The 18,424-nt window shown below is 43.9% G+C and overlaps 1 protein-coding gene and 1 pseudogene across 1 annotated transcript in view; one reads left to right on the top strand and one right to left on the bottom strand.

Moving 5' to 3' along the window:
* Positions 1–18,424, top strand: part of LOC126092161 (uncharacterized) — a 1,357,798-nt gene that overhangs the window by 1,242,491 nt on the left and 96,883 nt on the right. The window lies entirely within an intron of this gene.
* On the bottom strand, positions 11,663–11,780 carry LOC126093165 (5S ribosomal RNA; annotated as a pseudogene).

Raw genomic sequence — 18,424 nt, 5'->3', positions numbered from 1 at the left:
TGCTCACGCTAACCACGGGACCACGGCGCTCCTGAACTCCCATCGTCCTTGTTGTTGCCTATGTTGCGCAAGGACTACTCAGTTTGTATATTTTGCTTATTTTTTTCGTAGTTCCACACAACTTCTTCCTGTTTTCCCGATTGATCTGTGTTCAGTTTTTCAAGGCCTAGCCACTGTTCCAACTTATAACTAAATATGAGGGGGGTGCGATGGGAAGGTTCCCTTGTGAGCGTGAAAGACAGTGCGATATCGTGTTTGGATGAAATGTGTTATGTATTGAAGATGATAGTGTGGTGTCACCGCCAGACACCACACTTGCTAGGTAGTAGCTTTTAAATCGGCCGCGGTCCGCTAGTGTACGTCGGACCCGCGTGTCGCCACTGTCAGTAATTGCAGACCGAGCGCCGCCACACGGCAGGTCTAGAGAGACGTACTAGCACTCGCCCCAGTTGCACAGCCGACGTTGCTAGCCATGGTTCACTGACAACTACGCTCTCATTTGCCGAGGCGATATTTAGCATAGCCTTCAGCTACATTTGCTACGACCTAGCAAGGCGCCGTATTCAATTAATATTGAGATTCTATTAATGTATCATCAAGAGCGATGTTCTACAAATGTGGATTAAAGTTAAGTATTCCAGAAGCTACGTACTTCTCTTTATAGCATTCATTACGTATCCTGTTTCAGACCTCAAGCCAGCCTGCGTGAGTTTAAGCGCGTGCCTTTCGGCTTCCTCGCATTGTGTCTAGGCTGTCTTGTCTAGACACAACAGATAGTGCACTAGGCAAAGTTGAGAGTGTAGCCTCACTTACAGAACACAGAACGGAATATAAATGAGTGGATGTTACAACTGGAAATTTTTCAGCAAATCCCCTAGACAACGACGGAAGCTATGCAAGACGAAGATAAGGGTAGTGTAACAGTATTTTGCTAATTGCATTCCATTGCTTGATTATACCGGCAACTAGTGCTGAATTGCACAAAATATCAGAAAACCTCTGAAAAAGTGAGTTTGGAAACCGCCGAAAATTTATTTTAAGTTTTTGAAGGAAATGGTTTGCACGTAGTTGCGTTATTCAGCTTACTACACAGCCAGCTTCAGTCGTGAACAGACCATGTTTAATTGTATTGTGAGATCGTAATCAGGTGAGTGATGGTTCAAATGGCTCTGAGTACTATGGGACTTAACTGCTGTGGTCATCAGTCCCCTAGAACTTAGAACTACTCAAACCCAACTAACCTAAGGACATCACACACATCCATGCCCGAGGCAGTATTCGAACCTGCAACCGTAACGGTCACGCGGTTCCAGACTGTAGCGCCTAGAACCGCACGGTCACTCCGGCCGGCTCAGGTGAGTGAGTAGCCATAACCACTAATGACCGTCAACTATGAATCAGGATCACATGTGACATAAAGTGGATACGTGGTCACAGATTTGTAAAATACAACTCTGAAGCTTTTATTTGGGTGGTTAGTTTTGCATTTCAGTATTAGTTAATTGGAAAGGACTTGAGGTAGAAGTCACAAGGGCGGAGGCTGCCGGTGGTTCGTCGTAAAATTATTGCCTGGATCTTGGAAGGACTTAACTCGAGCAGCCACTGATCCACCCAGATGTAAAGTGACTGAAGCGAAGCTGAGAGCAACTTTTGTGGTTTCGGTAGTTTTGGCATACAGGACAGCAAGTAGAGATCAGAGACGGAGAGTGAGTACGAACCTAATGTTGCGGGTTGCATATTTCACAGATAAAGGCGCTGCAGTTACGTGAATGCTAAGGGGCTTTCTCCGTTCCCGCTGTAGCTCTGCGAATACGAAGAGTCTGAGAATGCTGTCTCTTCACACTCGTCGACTCGTTTTCTCCTGCTGAAGCATACAGGACTGTAAGGCCAGTCGTGACTTATTATTAGTACGGAAGATGAGCACACGATCATTCTGCTGTAAAGTAGCACTCACAAGCCGAAATGACCGACTGTCGGCATCAGATGGCCTTTAACCAAGCTGTGTTTTGTGAGACTGTGGAGGCTATAAGACAAAAATTAATTGATGCGAAGTATTCAATTGCAAATACCTTTCATTAGAGAAGTAGTGGTATCTGGAATAAGTATCACGTTATAGCCCACGCTAAAGACGAAAAACATGTAAATTTCGTACAGTGCAAACAAAATGGTTGTATTATTGATTTTACCTCTGTGTGGAGCCACAGTCATATAAAAATTTTTGATAGGTATAACCGCCATTTGACTGTACAAAATGTTTTATTCCACAATCTAGATTTCGGCCTAAGGCCATTATCAAATGTTAGAAATATTAGAAACCGTTAGACTTCAGCTGAACACAAGTCATCGTCCAACTATGTAGCTTCGGTCACATAAACCAATTTTGTGAAAAATAAATGCGAGAACATTATGTACAATAGGCTACTTTTCAGGCAATTAGCATGACTTCTTCACTTGATATGGTTGTAGAATAAAAAAGATGACCAACTCACAGGTTTTTAACTTTGCTGCACTGTGTCCAAGAGTATCAGTGGCTGCTAAGACACTCTGTAGCAAAGTTTTTAAAACCGGTGATTCGGTCATCTGGTTTGTTCCACAACCATATCAAGTCATGCGCATTACCAGTAAATTAGCTTATTACAAAAATATTCTCGCTTTTACTTTTGAAACGAAGCTACACTACTGGCCATTAAAATTGCTACACCAAGAAGAAATGCAGATGATAAACGGGTATTCATTGGACAAATATATTATACTAGAAGTGACAGGTGATTACATTTTCACGCAATTTGGGTGCATAGATCCTGAGAAATCAGTACCCAGAACAATCACCTCTGGCCATAATAATGGCCTTGATACGCCTGGGCATTGAGTCAAACAGAGCTAGGATGGCGTGTACAGGTACAGCTGCACATGCAGCTTCAACACGATACCACAGTTCATCGAGAGTAGTGACTGGCGTATTGTGACGAGCCAGTTGCTCGGCCACCATTAACCAGACGTTTTCAGTTGGTGAGAGATCTGGAGAATGTGCTGGCCACGGCAGCAGTCGAACATTTCCTAATCGACGAAGGCCCGTACAGGACCTGCAACATGCAGTCGTGTATTATCCTCCTGGAATGTAGGGTTCCGCAGGGATCGAATGAAGGGTAGAGCCACGGATCGTAACACATCTGAAATGTAACGTCCACTGTTCAAAGTGCCGTCAATGCGAACAAGAGGTGACCGAGACGTGTAACCAATGGCACCCCATACCACCACACCGGGTGATATGCCAGTATGGCGATGACGAATACATGCTTCCAGTGTGCGTTCACCGCGATGTCGCCAAACACGGATGGGACCATCATGATGCTGTAAACGGAACCTGGATTCATCCGAAAAAATGACGTTTTGCCATTCGTGCACCCAGATTCGCCGTTGAGTACACCATCGCAGGCGCTCCTGTCTGTCATGCAGCGTCAAGGGTAACCGCAGCCATGGTCTCCGACCTGATAGTCCACGCTGCTGCAAACGTCGTAGAACTGTTCGCGCAGATGGTTGTTGTCTTGCAAACGTCCCCATCGGTTGACTCAGGGATCGAGACGTGGCTGCACGATCCGTTACAGCCATGCGGATAAGATGCCTGTCATGCCGACTGCTGGTGATACGAGGCCATTGGGATCCAGCACGGCGTTGCGTATTACCCTCCTGAACCCACCGATTCCATATTTTGCTAACAGTCATTGGATATCGACGAACGCGAGCAGCAATGTCGTGGTATGATAAATCGCAATCGCGATAGGCTACAATCCGACCTTTATCAAAGTCGGAAACGTGATGGTACGCATTTCTCCTCCTTACACGAAGCATCACAACAACGTTTCACCAGGCAACGCTGGTCATCTGCTGTTTGTGTACGAGAAATCGGTTGGAAACTTTCCTCATGTCAGCACGTTGTAGGTGTCGCCACCGTCGCCAACCTTGTGTGAATGCTCGGAAAAGCTAATCATCTGCATATCACAGCATCTTCTTCCTGACGGTTACATTTTGCGTCTGTAGCACGTCATCTTCGTGGTGTAGAAACTTTAGTGGCCAGTAGTGTACATATCTTGGCGATGGATTGTGCTCTCAAGTCTAATGATTGTTAATGCTTGTAACACTTGGTAATAGCCTAATGCCGAAATCTAGAGTGTGGAATAAAACCTGTTGTACTGTCAAAAACAGTTATATGTTTCAAAAAGGTTGTATTACTGTTCGAGCGGCCTCCACCTGTGTCAAACGAAAACTAGGGGGAGAGCAACGTGACTTTTAAGTCCCTGCGACAAGAGAGAGCGCCTTATCCGTATTCGTTTGCCCATGTCAACTTGCGTTTATGGGCTAACAGTGAATTGCGTATTTTATAATTCATTTCTGTAATTTATTTCAATAATTAATCACGATTTAGGGAATGAATTTTATAGTCATGTCATGCTTTCTGGCCTACTCGGTAACGCCTCGAAATTGTGTATATGTCAATGTAACTTTTAAATATTTTCTTCTACATCTACATCTACATGATTACTCTGCAATTCACATTTAAGTGCTCGGCAGAGGGTTCTCGAACCACAATCATACTATCTCTCTACCATTCCACTCCCGAACAGCGCGCGGGAAAAACGAACACCTAAACCTTTCTGTTCGAGCTCTGATTTCTCTTATTTTATTTTTATGATCATTCCTACCTATGTAGGTTGGGCTCAACAAAATATTTTCGCATTCGGAAGAGAAAGTTGGTGACTGAAATTTCGTAAATAGACTCGCCGCGACGAAAAACGTCTTTGCTTTAATGACTTCCATCCCAACTCGCGTATCACGTCTGCCACACTCTCTCCCCTGTTACGTGATAATACAGAACGAGCTGCCCTTTTTTGACCCTTTCGATGTCCTCCGTCAATACCACCTGGTAAGGATCCCACACCGCGCAACGATGTTCTAACAGAGGACGAACGAGTGTAGTGTAAGCTGTCTCTTTAGTGGGCTTGTTGCATCTTCTAAGTGTCCTGCCAATGAAACGCAACCTTTGGCTCGCCTTCTCCACAATATAATCTATGTTGTCTTTCCAACTGAAGTTGTTCGTAATTTTAACACCCAGGTACTTAGTTGAATTGACAGCCTTGAGAATTGAACTATTTATCGAGTAATCGAATTCCAACGGATTTCTTTTGGCACTCATGTGGATCTCCTAACACTTTTCGTTATTTAGCGTCAACTGTCACCTGCCACACTACACAGCAATCTTTTCTAAATCGCTTTGCAACTGATACTGGTCTTCGGATGACCTTACTAGACGGTAAATTACAGCATCATCTGCGAACCTAAGAGAACTGCTGAGATTGTCACCCAGGTCATTTATATAGATCAGGAACAGCAGAGGTCCCAGGACGCTTCCCTGGGGAACACCTGATACCACTTCAGTTTTACTCGATGATTTGCCGTCTATTACTGCGAACTGCGACCTTCCTGACAGGAAATCACGAATCCAGTCGCAGAACTGTATATATATGAATTAAATTAAATGTCTATACATAAAATGCTATGTCCTGACTGACTGACTGACCCTCATCGCCCAGTCCAAACCGCTAAGGATAGAAACTTGAAATCTCGAGAAGGTGTGGATCTTATACTGCAGGTGTCGTTTAAAAGGGGATTGTCCCAAATTCCACTCCTAAGGGGGTGAAATAGGGGATGAAAGGCTTTTTGGAAGTATTCACTATTAAGCTACGAGAACTGGTATTTGATTTCTCAGTGAGAAAATAAAAAATAGATGTTTCATTAGTTTTGGAAATTCAACCACTAAGGGAGTAAAATAGTGGGTGATTGTTGTTGTTGTGGTCTTCAGTCCTGTGACTGGTTTGATGCAGCTCTCCATGCTACTCTATCCTGTGCAAGCTTCTTCATCTCCCAGTACCTACTGCAACCTACATCCTTCTGAATCTGCTTAGTGTATTCATCTCTTGGTCCCCCCCTACGATTTTTACCCTCCACGCTGCCCTCCAAATTCGTGATCCCTTGATGCCTCAGAACATGTCCTACCAACCGATCCCTTCTTCTGGTCAAGTTGTGCCACAAACTTCTCTTCTCCCCAGTCCTATTCAATACTTCCTCATTAGTTATGTGATCTACCCATCTAATCTTCAGCATTCTTCTGTAGCACCACATTTCGAAAGCTTCTATTCTCTTCTTGTCCAAACGATTCACCGCCCATGTTTCACTTCCATACATGGCTACACTCCATACAAATACTTTCAGAAATGACTTCCTGACACTTAAATCTATACTCGATGTTCACAAATTTCTCTTCTTCAGAAACGCTTTCCTTGCCATTGCAAGTCTACGTTTTATATCCTCTCTACTTCGACCATCATCAGTTATTTTGCTTACCAAATAGCAAAACTCCTTTACTACTTCAAGTGTCTCATTTCCTAATCTAATTCCCTCAGCATTCATGTTTTTGAAAATGAGTAATTACTAAAGTACTACTGAAGGATTTTAAGGCTACACTGTGACAACTGAAATATATGAGGTATAAAAGTTCGGAGACTGAACGACACCTTAAAACACATATTGATTGGGTTGAAGATGCCATCCAGACATTCACCATTCATATTGAGCTTCAAAGGGCAAGTCACGGAATATCTCAATCAGGACAGCCTCTCAGTCCGTCCGAATTCCGCTTCTTTTGTGGCGGTGCGATCCTAGGTCTCGCAGCAGAGGGGGAAGGTTGCCAGTTAACGGTTCTGCGTGTCAGGTGGCGAGCAGCGGGCAAGAAGGGCGCCCGCGGGCCCGGGAATGCGGGCTCAGCCGGGCCGCGGCGGGCCGCGTGCGGAATGCGTCGCGAATTGGGCGGCGCGGCTGCGACAGGTGTCTCCCTCGCTGACCGTATATGGCCGCCCCGGACACCTGGGGGACGCCCTAGACCGGCCGCCGCGGTCGCCGGAGAAGCCAGAAAAAGGCCCACCGGACTCATTAGTCAGGCAAACAATGTGCCTCCAGCAGCCGACAAAGGCTGTCTGATGACCGTAAATGTCTCACGAGTCAGTGCATTGTATGATACACGGGACTGTCCGTAAGTATCTCCGGGGTTTCGGAAGACCACTGTGGACAATTGTAAAACATATACAAAATAACTACAGGGTTATTACAAATGATTGAAGCGATTTCACAGCTCTACAATAACTTTATTATTTGAGATATTTTCACAATGCTTTGCACACACATACAAAAACTCAAAAAGTTTTTTTAGGCATTCACAAATGTTCAATATGTGCCCCTTTAGTGATTCGGCAGACATCAAGCCGATAATCAAGTTCCTCTCACACCCGGTGCAGCAAGTCCCCATCAATGAGTTCGAAAGCATTGTTGATGCGAGCTCGCAGTTCTGGCACGTTTCTTGGTAGAGGAGGTTTAAACACTGAATCTTTCACATCACTATGCGTGAAACTTGCCCGCACGCGTTCAACCGTTTCTTTGCTCACTGCAGGCCGACCCGTTGATTTCCCCTTACAGAGGCATCCAGATGCTTTAAACTGCGCATACCATCGCCGAATGGAGTTATCAGTTGGTGGATCTTTGTTGAACTTCGTCCTGAAGTGTCGTTGCACTGTTATGACTGACTGATGTGAGTGCATTTCAAGCACGACATACGCTTTCTCGGCTCCTGTCGCCATTTTGTCTCACTGCGCTCTCGAGCGCTCTGACGGCAGAAACCTGAAGTGCGGCTTCAGCCTAACAAAACTTTATGAGTTTTTCTATGTATCTATAGTGTGTCGTGACCATATGTCAATGAATGGAGCTACAGTGAATTTATGAAATCGCTTCAATCATTTGTAATAGCCCTGTACATATCAGGGGACAGACATTCTCTCCAAGCTTTTACATCTACATACATACTCCGCAATCCACCATACGGTGCGTGGCGGAGGTCACCTCGTACCACAACTAGCATCTTCTCCCCCTGTTCCACTCCCAAACAGAACGAGGTAAAAATGACTGCCTATATGCCTCTGTACGAGCCCTAATCTCTCTTGTCTTATCTTTATGGTCATTCCGCGAAATATAAGTTGGCGGCAGTAAAATTGTACTGCAGTCAGCCTCAAATGCTGGTTCTCTAAATTTGCCCAGTAGCGGTTCACGAGAAGAACGCCTCTATTCCTCCAGAGACTCCCACCCGAGTTCCTGAAGCATTTCCGTAACACTCGCGTGATGATCAAACCTACCAGTAACAAACATAGCAGTCCGCCTCTGGATTTCTTCAGTGTCCTCCCTCAATCCGACCTGATATGGATCCCAAACGCTCGAGCAGTAGTCAAGAATAGGTCGCATTAGTGTTTTATAAGCGGTCTCCTTTACAGATGAACCACATCTTCCCAAAATTCTACCAATGAACCGAAGACGACTATCCGCCTTCCCCACAACTGCAATTACATGATTGTCCCACTTCATATCGCTCTGCAATGTTACGCCCAAATATTTAATCGACGTGACTGTGTCAAGTGCTAAACTACTAATGTAGTATTCAAACATTACAGGATTATTTTTCCTATTCATCTAGATTAATTTACGTTTATCTATATTTAGAGTTAGCTGCCATTCTTTACACCAGTCACAAATCCTGGATAAGTCATCTTGTATCCTCCTACAGTCACTCAACGACACCTTCCCGTACACCACAGCATCGTGAGCAAACAGCCGCACATTGCTACCCACCCTATCCAAAAGATCATTTATGTAAATAGAAAACAACAGCGGACCTACCACACTTTCGTGGGGCACTCCAGATGATACCCTCACCTCCGATGAATACTCACCATCGAGAACAACGTACTGGGTTCTATTACTTAAGAAGTGCCCGCATCTCGTGGTCGTGTGGTAGCGTTCTCGCTTCCCACGCCCGGGTTCCCGGGTTCGATTCCCGGCGGGGTCAGGGATTTTCTCTGCCTCGTGATGGCTGGGTGTTGTGTGCTGTCCTTAGGTTAGTTAGGTTTAAGTAGTTCTAAGTTCTAGGGGACTGATGACCATAGATGTTAAGTCCCATAGTGCTCAGAGCCATTTGAACCATGTAATTGAGGTCGCAGTACAGACATTCAACTGGATTCAAATTCACGTACACATGAAAACAATTTCTCCACACACTACTAAAACTGTATACATGAAAACAGTTTCGCCTCATGCCACTGAAAGTAGAAATATTCATATGCTTCTGTGAACCAGAAGAAAAAAGACATCAAAATTAGAGGAAATAAAATAAAACGAATATCATCATACAAATATTCAGGAAGGAGAATGAGTGAAGACGGAATAAGCAAAGAAGAAATAAAACAAAGAATTTGAGAAGTAAAAGCAATTTCATGAATAAGAGATTTCTTTTGTTCAAGCAACACAAGTATCAAAGTGTCATAAAAGGTGGATAAGAGTTGCATTTGGAGCTTAACACAGTGTGTCTGTGAAATATGGACATTCTGCAAAAATGAAAGATACTGAAGTCTCTTGTTAAAGATATAGTGCATACATAAAATAATCCATTAGGAAGTCCTGGAAAAAATTGGCAAGAAAAGATCATTTACGGAACAACAGAGCAAAGAAGACGCGGTTGGACTGGTCACATAGTGCGACATTTGCTCATAAATGTCCCAGAAGAGACATTACAAGGGAAGAAAACCGGAGAACAACTTTGATAGCCATTTTTAAGCAAGTTATACGTAATGAAGCAGTCTGCAGTTATGTATAAATGAAATTGGCTTCTAATAGATCGGAGAGATGATAACCAGTAGAAAGATTGACGATGATAAAGAGGGAAAGATTCTTCATTTAGTCTCAATCTACCACTGCAAGTGAGGTCCAAGAACGTTTCCGTAGTACAGTCGATGAAGGCAGGCTGCCACATGTATTCATGGGTCTGGGAATATCGCGAAGTGCCTAGTGGTCTTACACCAAAAGTTTCAGTGCGTTCGTTGACTGAAGTTTCACGCTCTGCACTAACGACAACACTTTATGAGGCGGAAAATGTGGCCAATCGGAAGACATGTACAGTGTCTCGAACGAGGAAAGGTGAATGATCAAGTAGATGAGTCAAAGTCGTAACTGCAGTTTCATCAATCGACGGGTTCCCGAGATAGTAGCAATATTTCACCGCTAAGAGTAAACAATACAGACCTGATAAAGAAACATAGGGATGCCGCAAGACAAGTAACAAGTAACACATCTTTTATTGAAGGTACGGAAGTCCATTGATGGTGACGGTGAATGCTCTGAAAATTTATTGTCAACAGTGGTCACAGGAAATTGTCGTAAACAAATTACAAAATATTGCAAATGCATAATGTTGGGCCCGCATCTCGTGGTCGTGCGGTAGCGTTCTCGCTTCCCACGCCCGGGTTCCCGGGTTCGATTCCCGGCGCGGTCAGGGATTTTCTCTGCCTCGTGATGGCTGGGTGTTGTGTGCTGTCCTTAGGTTAGTTAGGTTTAAGTCGTTCTATGCTCTAGGGGACTTATGACCACAGCAGTTGAGTCCCATAGTGCTCAGAGCCAGTTGAACCATAATGTTGGAAGTAAATAACTATTGCAGAAAATAATTGAAAAATAAAACAGTATGATAATGGTTATAAGGACACTGTCCACTAAGAAATTGGGGGGAGGAGGGGGGGAAGGTGAAGTATAAGGCGTGTCTTTTAAGTAAGTACCGTTTTGAAATTAAAAACGTACGTGCTAAGATATTTCAATAATTGTATTTTTACATGAAAGCCTGTACCTTAATCTACGCACTGGCGCTATTACAGTCTGATTCTTCCTTGTTTACGTTGTGTACTGAGTGTTTAAGATGCCTCCGATAATCGTGAGTCCCGCCGACTGTGAGATACGGGCTGTTGTAAGATTTCTTAGTGCTAAAGGCCTAAAAGCGATCGATATTCATCGTGAGATCTGTGCAGTTTATGGAGAAAACATTATGAGTGATGGAATGGTAAGAAAGTGGATGAGAGCATTTAAAGATGGCCACTAAATGTGCATGATGAACAACGGAGTGGGCATCCTTTGGTCGTTAACGAAAGTTTGGTGCAGGAAGTGGACAATAAGGTGAGAGAAAACAGACGCTTTACGGTTTTCTTGTTGCGGGATGACTTTCCTAATGTTTCTCGTAGTGTTTTGTATAGCATTGTGACCGAGCACTTGAATTACCGAAAATTGTGCGCACGTTGGGTACCGAAATTGTTGACGGATGTGCACAAAACCAAACGTTTAGACAGTGCATTAACTTTCCCTGAGCAGTACCACAACGATGGTGATGATTTCTTAAGCCAAACTATTACGGGCGATGAAACATGGGTGGCCTACGTCACACCAGAATCAAAGCAACAGTACAAGGAAGTTGAGCAAGGGCATCGTTTTGCAATAACGCTTGCACACATGTTGCTGGCTTTTTTTTAAAAAAATCTGTCTCGTTGCTATTTGTACTACGTCTTCAGGCCACGAGTGGCCTACCGGGACCATCTGACCGCCGTGTCATCCTCAGAGGAGGAGGCAGAAGGAGGGACGTGGGGTCAGCACACTGCTCTCCCTGTCGTGATGATGGTATTCTTGACCGAAGCCGCTACTATTCGGTCGAGTAGCTCCTCAATTGGCATCACGAGGTTGAGGGCACCCAGAAAAATGGCAACAGCACATGGCGGCCTGGATGGTCACCCATCCAAGTGCCGGCCACGCCCAACAGTGCTTAACTTCGGTGATCTCACTGGAACCGGGGTATCCACTGCGGCAAGGCCGTTGCCGTTGCTATTTGACTGCCCCTTATACTAGAGTCGATGCAGACGAAAAAACCCTTGCAGATTAGTGAATTTGTTACTTAAGGGGGGTAGGACGTCAAACGGGACGACTTGGAGCAGGAGAGAAACCACAGGAATTTTTAATTTCCACTGTCTATACTTTTAAAAATAAATTCATAAAACTTTGTCAGAATGACCAGAAAGGATTCAGGATTTACACTTATAGTGGTGGAAGTTCAACACTATAAGAAAATAATTTATTTTTTTACGTTTGTATTTCACCTTTTTTTTCTTACCATTGGCTGCATTTGTTGCTATAGGTACACTTTTCTTCATAAGTAAGGAAGATTCTTCGATGAATTTTGCACAGCATACAAACCATACGTACAGGTGTATGAAACTCTAGAATTTTCAAATCTATTAAAAACTGTGGTAACTGTGGTAACTATAAAATTTGAGTTTTTTCTAAACATGAAGTTTAAAATGTAACAGCACATTCATTTTTTCATAAACTAAATAATTTCTAGAGTTTCATGCACCTGTAAGTATGGTTTGTATGCTGTACAAAATTCAACGAAGAAACTCTCTTACTTATAAAGAAACATGTACCTATAGCAACAAACGCAGCTAATAGAAGTGGAAAAATGATGAAATTTCACAAGTAAAAAAATTATTTTGTTATTTTTTTGAACTTCCACTGCTATGATTGTGAATCCTTAATCCTTCCTGGTCATCCTGACAAAGTTTTATGAATTTATTCGTAAAAGTATAGACAGTGGAAATTAAAATATCCTATGGTGTCTCCCCTGCTCCAAGACGGCCCGTTTGACGTCCTACCCCCCTTAATTACTGACGTTCATAACTTAGGTAACTTAGCTGAGAAGCACTGCTACTACATGTACGGAATTCATCAGAAAAACGAAGAAGAAGGTATCACAGACGTCAGAAAGGCGAGTGTATTTTGCTCTGTGTTGGAACCACTCTGCTTTCAGCGCTGCCAAATCGATTCAGCGTCTTCTGTCACGCGTCCTATAGATTCAACATACGGCCCTGAATGTGTCGTCGTTACAACACCTCGAAACACTTTCCGGAGCCTCCAATATTTTAGCTGTACGTCTTTACCGCCCGTAATTCGTCAGGCAAATCGCTCGCCGAATGTTGATGTCGTACCACAGCTCCGACGCGCAGTAAACACAACGGCATCGGTAATTTTTACACTCGTAAATACCCCCGTTTGCGCCAAAAACGAACGCCTGCAAAAGCCGGCGAAGTGAGACCTCCTCTTTACCGGTGCTGCGCGCGCGCGCGCTCGCTTTCCGTCAAGCCGACGCGGCCGTTAAAAAACATCGCCACGTGACCAGCATGCGAGCAAAGACGCCCGCTGCAATTTAAGCTTCGGTAACCAGCCATTACATTATCACTTTCTAAAGCCGTAACCGTGACGGCTTTTATAGGTTTACGTGAATGGAACGGGTAAAGAGGCCCGCGTCCGCTGTAGGCGCCCGTGCTCCGAATACTCGTCCTGCCTAAAACTGCGCCGATACGCATAAGGTCAGTTGCTCTCAATTATCTGATAGTTCCGCAGCATAGCGACCCAACCGCAAGTGCTGCGTAGAAATGAAACGACGGGGCACGGTCACACTTTCTCTGCCGAAGTAACATATCCGTTGCGACGGATAACAAAGCCGCAGTGACCGTAAAATTTAAGTACAGCGTTCCATGAAAGACTGTGTCGAAATGAGGTTGACGTGATTCTCGCTTATGAACAAGCTATAGGCTATGAAGTTAGGTGCGTCTATGGAGGAACCAAAATGAGAATTCGTTTTATATTCCTTTACAGCATCGTCTGTAAATTGTTCGTGTGATCTATAGCTCATTGGGATATCTAACGGGTCAGTTTAAAAATTAGCTTCGAGCGTACCGATCAGGACATTCTTGACCGGTGCGCTTTGCCGTCGTAAGGGCCGCACCTGTATGGTGCCTACGTGACCTCAAGATAATCATTATAGCTCTGATCATGAGAGAGAACAATTGTTAAGAAGGCAAACTGGCAGTTTGCTCAACTTTTTCCATTTCCACATAAAAACTGACGTCCCCGTTCGTCTCGCGAAAGACTCCCATGAACCTTTTTTTTTAGGACCGGATAATTGGGCGAAGAAAACCACAGGACAGAACGTAGGTGAAGCTATCAAACGCGTAGCATTTTTTGATTTATAGCTGCAGCGGTGTGGTTAAGTCATAAACAAAGGTTGTTGCCAGCTAAAACACTAAGCACGTATTTGCTCACTCGCAGAATCATTTTTTCACTGGTCCTGCGTGTCGATCATGTCCATTACCTACCAAATTTGAGGAAGGGGGTGAGGAGCAGAAACTATACGTGTTTTTTAAGTAAGTACGGCTTTGAAATTTAAAAAAAGACGTGCTAAGATATCTCAATTTTATTTTTACATGAAAGCCTGTACCTTAATCTACTTTTCTACATAATTTCCATCAATATTGAGGCACTTGTCATAACGTTGTACCAGTTTTTGAATAATCCTCTCATACAAGTTTGCCGCCTGACTTGTTAACCACTGCATCACCACGGTTTCGACTTCGTCATCGACTTGAAGATGCTGACCGCCCAGGTGTTTCTTCACGTGCAGGAACAGATGCTAGTCACTGGGCGCAAGATCAGGGCTGTACTATGGATGATCTAGAGTTACCCATAGAAAAGATGTGATGAGATCCTTGGTGTGACATGGGCATACAAAAACTGCCATAGCGTCTAAAAAAATGCTTTGACCGAAATTGTAATTATGTAGAAAAATTGCTAAATGTTCAAGCTGTAAACTGATGTAAACCATTATAGAAATAAACAGGTCTATGTACCTATAAAAAATAGGAGACCTTACATTTGGGATTACCCTCGTACAACAAAGGAATTCAAAAGTCGGAAATTCCAAAATGGAACGGAACTTCAGAAACGATAAAAACATAGGTTTTGGCAGAGCACACAGAAACTGTGTGCTTGTGAAATTGTTGCGTTCATTCTTTGCAGCTTATGTGATCAACTATTAATTTTTCGTCATTACCTTGGCAGTGATCACATTCACATTCATACGAACGCCTGAATCGGGTAAGGAGACGTATCTCACTAATTCATCAGGCGTACAAGTTAGGTTCATCGATAAGAGTCTGGTCCGTTGCGCAGCGGTAACGTTACCGCCTACCACGCAAGGGGACCGGGTTCGATTCCCGGCAGGGGACTGGGTGTTGTGTGATTTTCATCACCGTTGACACGCAAGTCGCCGAAGTCGCGTCAACTAAAAAGACTAGTAATACGACGGCCGAACTCCGAGGGGAATATCCCGGCCAATAAATGCCATACGATCATTTCATTTCATTTCCTCGATAAGAGATTTCCATCATATGACACAAGTAATGCCGCGTATGACACACCAGACGTGTTTTCTGATGGAGCATTCGGTTGACTTATCACTTTGTCTTCAAACGTTTGCTGTTCTTATTGGAAAGCCACTTCCTTTCGGCCGCTAATAGAGTAGTTGTGCAGAATCAACTTTCATTATAGGTCCCTTACTTACAACTCGGTGTTGCACCATGACCTTACACCGTGACACAGACACAAATTTGAATACAGTGAACAGTGAAGAAAAAAATATATATTACCACGAGGGAGCTTTGAACACGGCTACCCACTTTGCAGCCCAACCCCGTAACCACTTAACCACGACGCCGTGGCTCTTCTACATTCCTCTATGTTGCACTTGTTAAGCTTGGACCGTTCACTGTTTCTACTCTGATTTTTTTTTCATAGTTCAGAACTGTTTCCATGCTTGACCTGTGTTCAGTTTGTGACAATCTGACCACTGGTCCTTCTTACCACTAGATCTGAGGGGGTTGCGATGGGAAGTTTCCCTTGTTAGGCCAAGCAGAAGCACGCACAGCCTAGCTCCCAGTCAACGATCAGTGTGTTATACGTCTCAGGCAAAAGTTAATGCGAACATTATGTCAGTTATTCTTCAGGTGAGGAGTCCGATAAAGTTTCCAGTATCAAATGATACATTAATATTCAAAGACCGTTGTAAACACTCATTACATCCCTGTGGAAATGAATTATGTAAAGTTACGTGAATATTCATATCAGTATTGTAATAAAGTGAACTAATATTCTGCATGTTACAGTTACACTCCGACTCCTTCCAGAGCAAACCATCGTTCCCGCCGACTGTACTTTCGTACGACACGACGCTTCTAATCCTTAATTCGATCCTAAATGTTCAACACTGCTTCAGCATAAATTGTAGAATATTTCTGTAACAAGTCTCTCGCGTCATTTTTCTAGTTTCTCAGAACTGAACTGATCAGACGTTGAAGCTCCATTTAACGTTTACTAAATGTCCACTATTTCACACTCAAAACTGTTTCAGACGCTTTGCAATTTGCAGTTTGATAAAAAACTGCTATTAGATCGTAAATAACCTTAGTACAACAACAATAGAGAAGATCGTTCCAAATACGCGGCATCGATAATATTGGGTCTGCCTACATAGGCCTACATATTGGATCGGATCAAGTGCTCTATGACTCTTGTGAGTGAAAGATCCTTGCAATAAAACATATTCTACTGCTACTGCCAGGTACTCCTTATTCGCAGATAAGAGCGCATTTTACTTTATTTCCAGTTTTGCTATTTCACAAACGTAAAGTGAATATACACTACAGGCCATTAAACTTGTTACACAAAAAGAAATGCAAATGATAAACGGGTATTCATTGGACAAATATATTATACTAGAACTAACATGTGATAACATTTCCACCCAATTTGGGTGCATAGATCCTGAGAAATCAGTACCCAGAACAATCACCTCTCGCCGTAATACCGGCCTTGATACACTTGGGCATTGAGTCAAACAGAGCTAGGATGGCGTGTACAGGTACAGCTGCCCATGCAGCTTCAAAACGGTACCACAGTTCATCAAGAGTAGTGACTGCCGTATTGTGACGAGCCAATTGCTCGGCCACCATTGACCAGACGTTTTCAGTTGTTGAGAGATCTGGAGAATGTGCTGGCCAGGGCAGCAGTCGAACATTTTCTGTATACAGAAAGGCCCGTACAGGACCTGCAACATGCGGTCGTGCATTATCCTGCTGAAGTGTAGGGTTTCGCAGGGATCGAATGAAGGGTAGAGCCAAGGGTCGTAACACATCTGAAATGTAACGTCTACTGTTCAAAAGTTCCGTCAATGCGAACAAGAGGTGACCGAGACGTGTAGCCAATGGCACCCCATACCATCACGCCGGGTGATACTCCAGTATGGCGATGACGAATACACGCTTCCAATGTGGGTTCACCGCGATGTAGCCAAACACGGATGCGACCATCATGATTATGTAAACAGAACCTGGATTCATCCGAAAAAATGACGTTTTGCCATTCGTGCACCCAGGTTCGTCGTTGAGTACACCATCGCAGGCGCTCCTGTCTGTGATGCAGTGTCAAGGGTAACTGCAGCCACGGTCTCCGAACTGATAGTCCATGCTGCTGCAAACGTCATCGAAATATTCGTGCAGATGGTTGTTGTCTTGCAAACGTCCCCATCTGTTGACTCAGGGATCGAGACGTGGCTGCACGAGCAGTTACAGCCATGCGGATAAGATGGATCTCGACCAACGCGAACAGAAATGTCGCGATACGATAAGCCGCAATCGCGATAGGCTATGATCCGATCTTTATCAAAGTCGGAAACGTGATGGTACGCATTTCTCCTCCTGACACGAGGCATCACAAGAACGTTTCACCGGGCAACGCCGGTCAACTGCTGTTTGTGTATGAGAAATGGGTTGGAAAGTTTCCTCATGTCAGCACGTTGTAGGTGTCGCCAGCGGCGCCAACTTTGTGTGAATGCTCTGAAAAGCTAATCATTTGCATATCACAGCATGTTCTTCCTGTCGGTTAAGTTTCGCGTCTGTAGCACGTCATCTTCGTGGTGTAGCAATTTTAATGGCCAGTAGTGTATCAGCGCTGCAGTAGCGTGGAGTAAGGAGCGGAGCTTTCAGAGCCATTGAGATGAGGTGCCTTTGGAGAAATTGCCCGCGACATCAGAAAGGAGATATGTACGGGAATTACATTTATTCCGGCGCCAATCAAGTGCTTGTTATTAATAAATATTTGCTAACTAACGTTGCCCTTTGCCACTCAGACATCAGGAGGAGTCTGCTGGTCATAAATTCTACCTTTCAGCAATTTTACAATGCCAGGAAACGTTGATATTAATAAATAAATGAATAACTTTGGCGTAGTCGAAGATGTACAATCTTATGCGAACCATACCGATTATACGCTCAAGCTATAGACCGTGAGCCATAATCAGCAATCGTCGATGGGACGTCTTTCTATCTCTTCATGCAGTAGACCATGCTCTCGTACCGTTAATAGTTAACTTATAATCAGTATGAATAAATTAATTCTACGATGTTTCTTAAATAAACTCACCACTGCGCGATAAGAACGGTGAAGTCACTGGTGACAGCGCCACTAAATCAGAGTTATTAAACACGGTTTTCCGAAACTCCTTCACCAAAGAAGAGGAAGTAAATATTCCTAAATTCCAATCAAGAACAACTTCCAAGATGAGAAACATAGA

The sequence above is a fragment of the Schistocerca cancellata genome, chromosome 7 (assembly GCF_023864275.1).
Source record: "Schistocerca cancellata isolate TAMUIC-IGC-003103 chromosome 7, iqSchCanc2.1, whole genome shotgun sequence".
Classification (NCBI taxonomy): Eukaryota; Metazoa; Arthropoda; class Insecta; order Orthoptera; family Acrididae; genus Schistocerca; species Schistocerca cancellata.
This window is presented reverse-complemented; position numbering and strand designations above follow the sequence as displayed.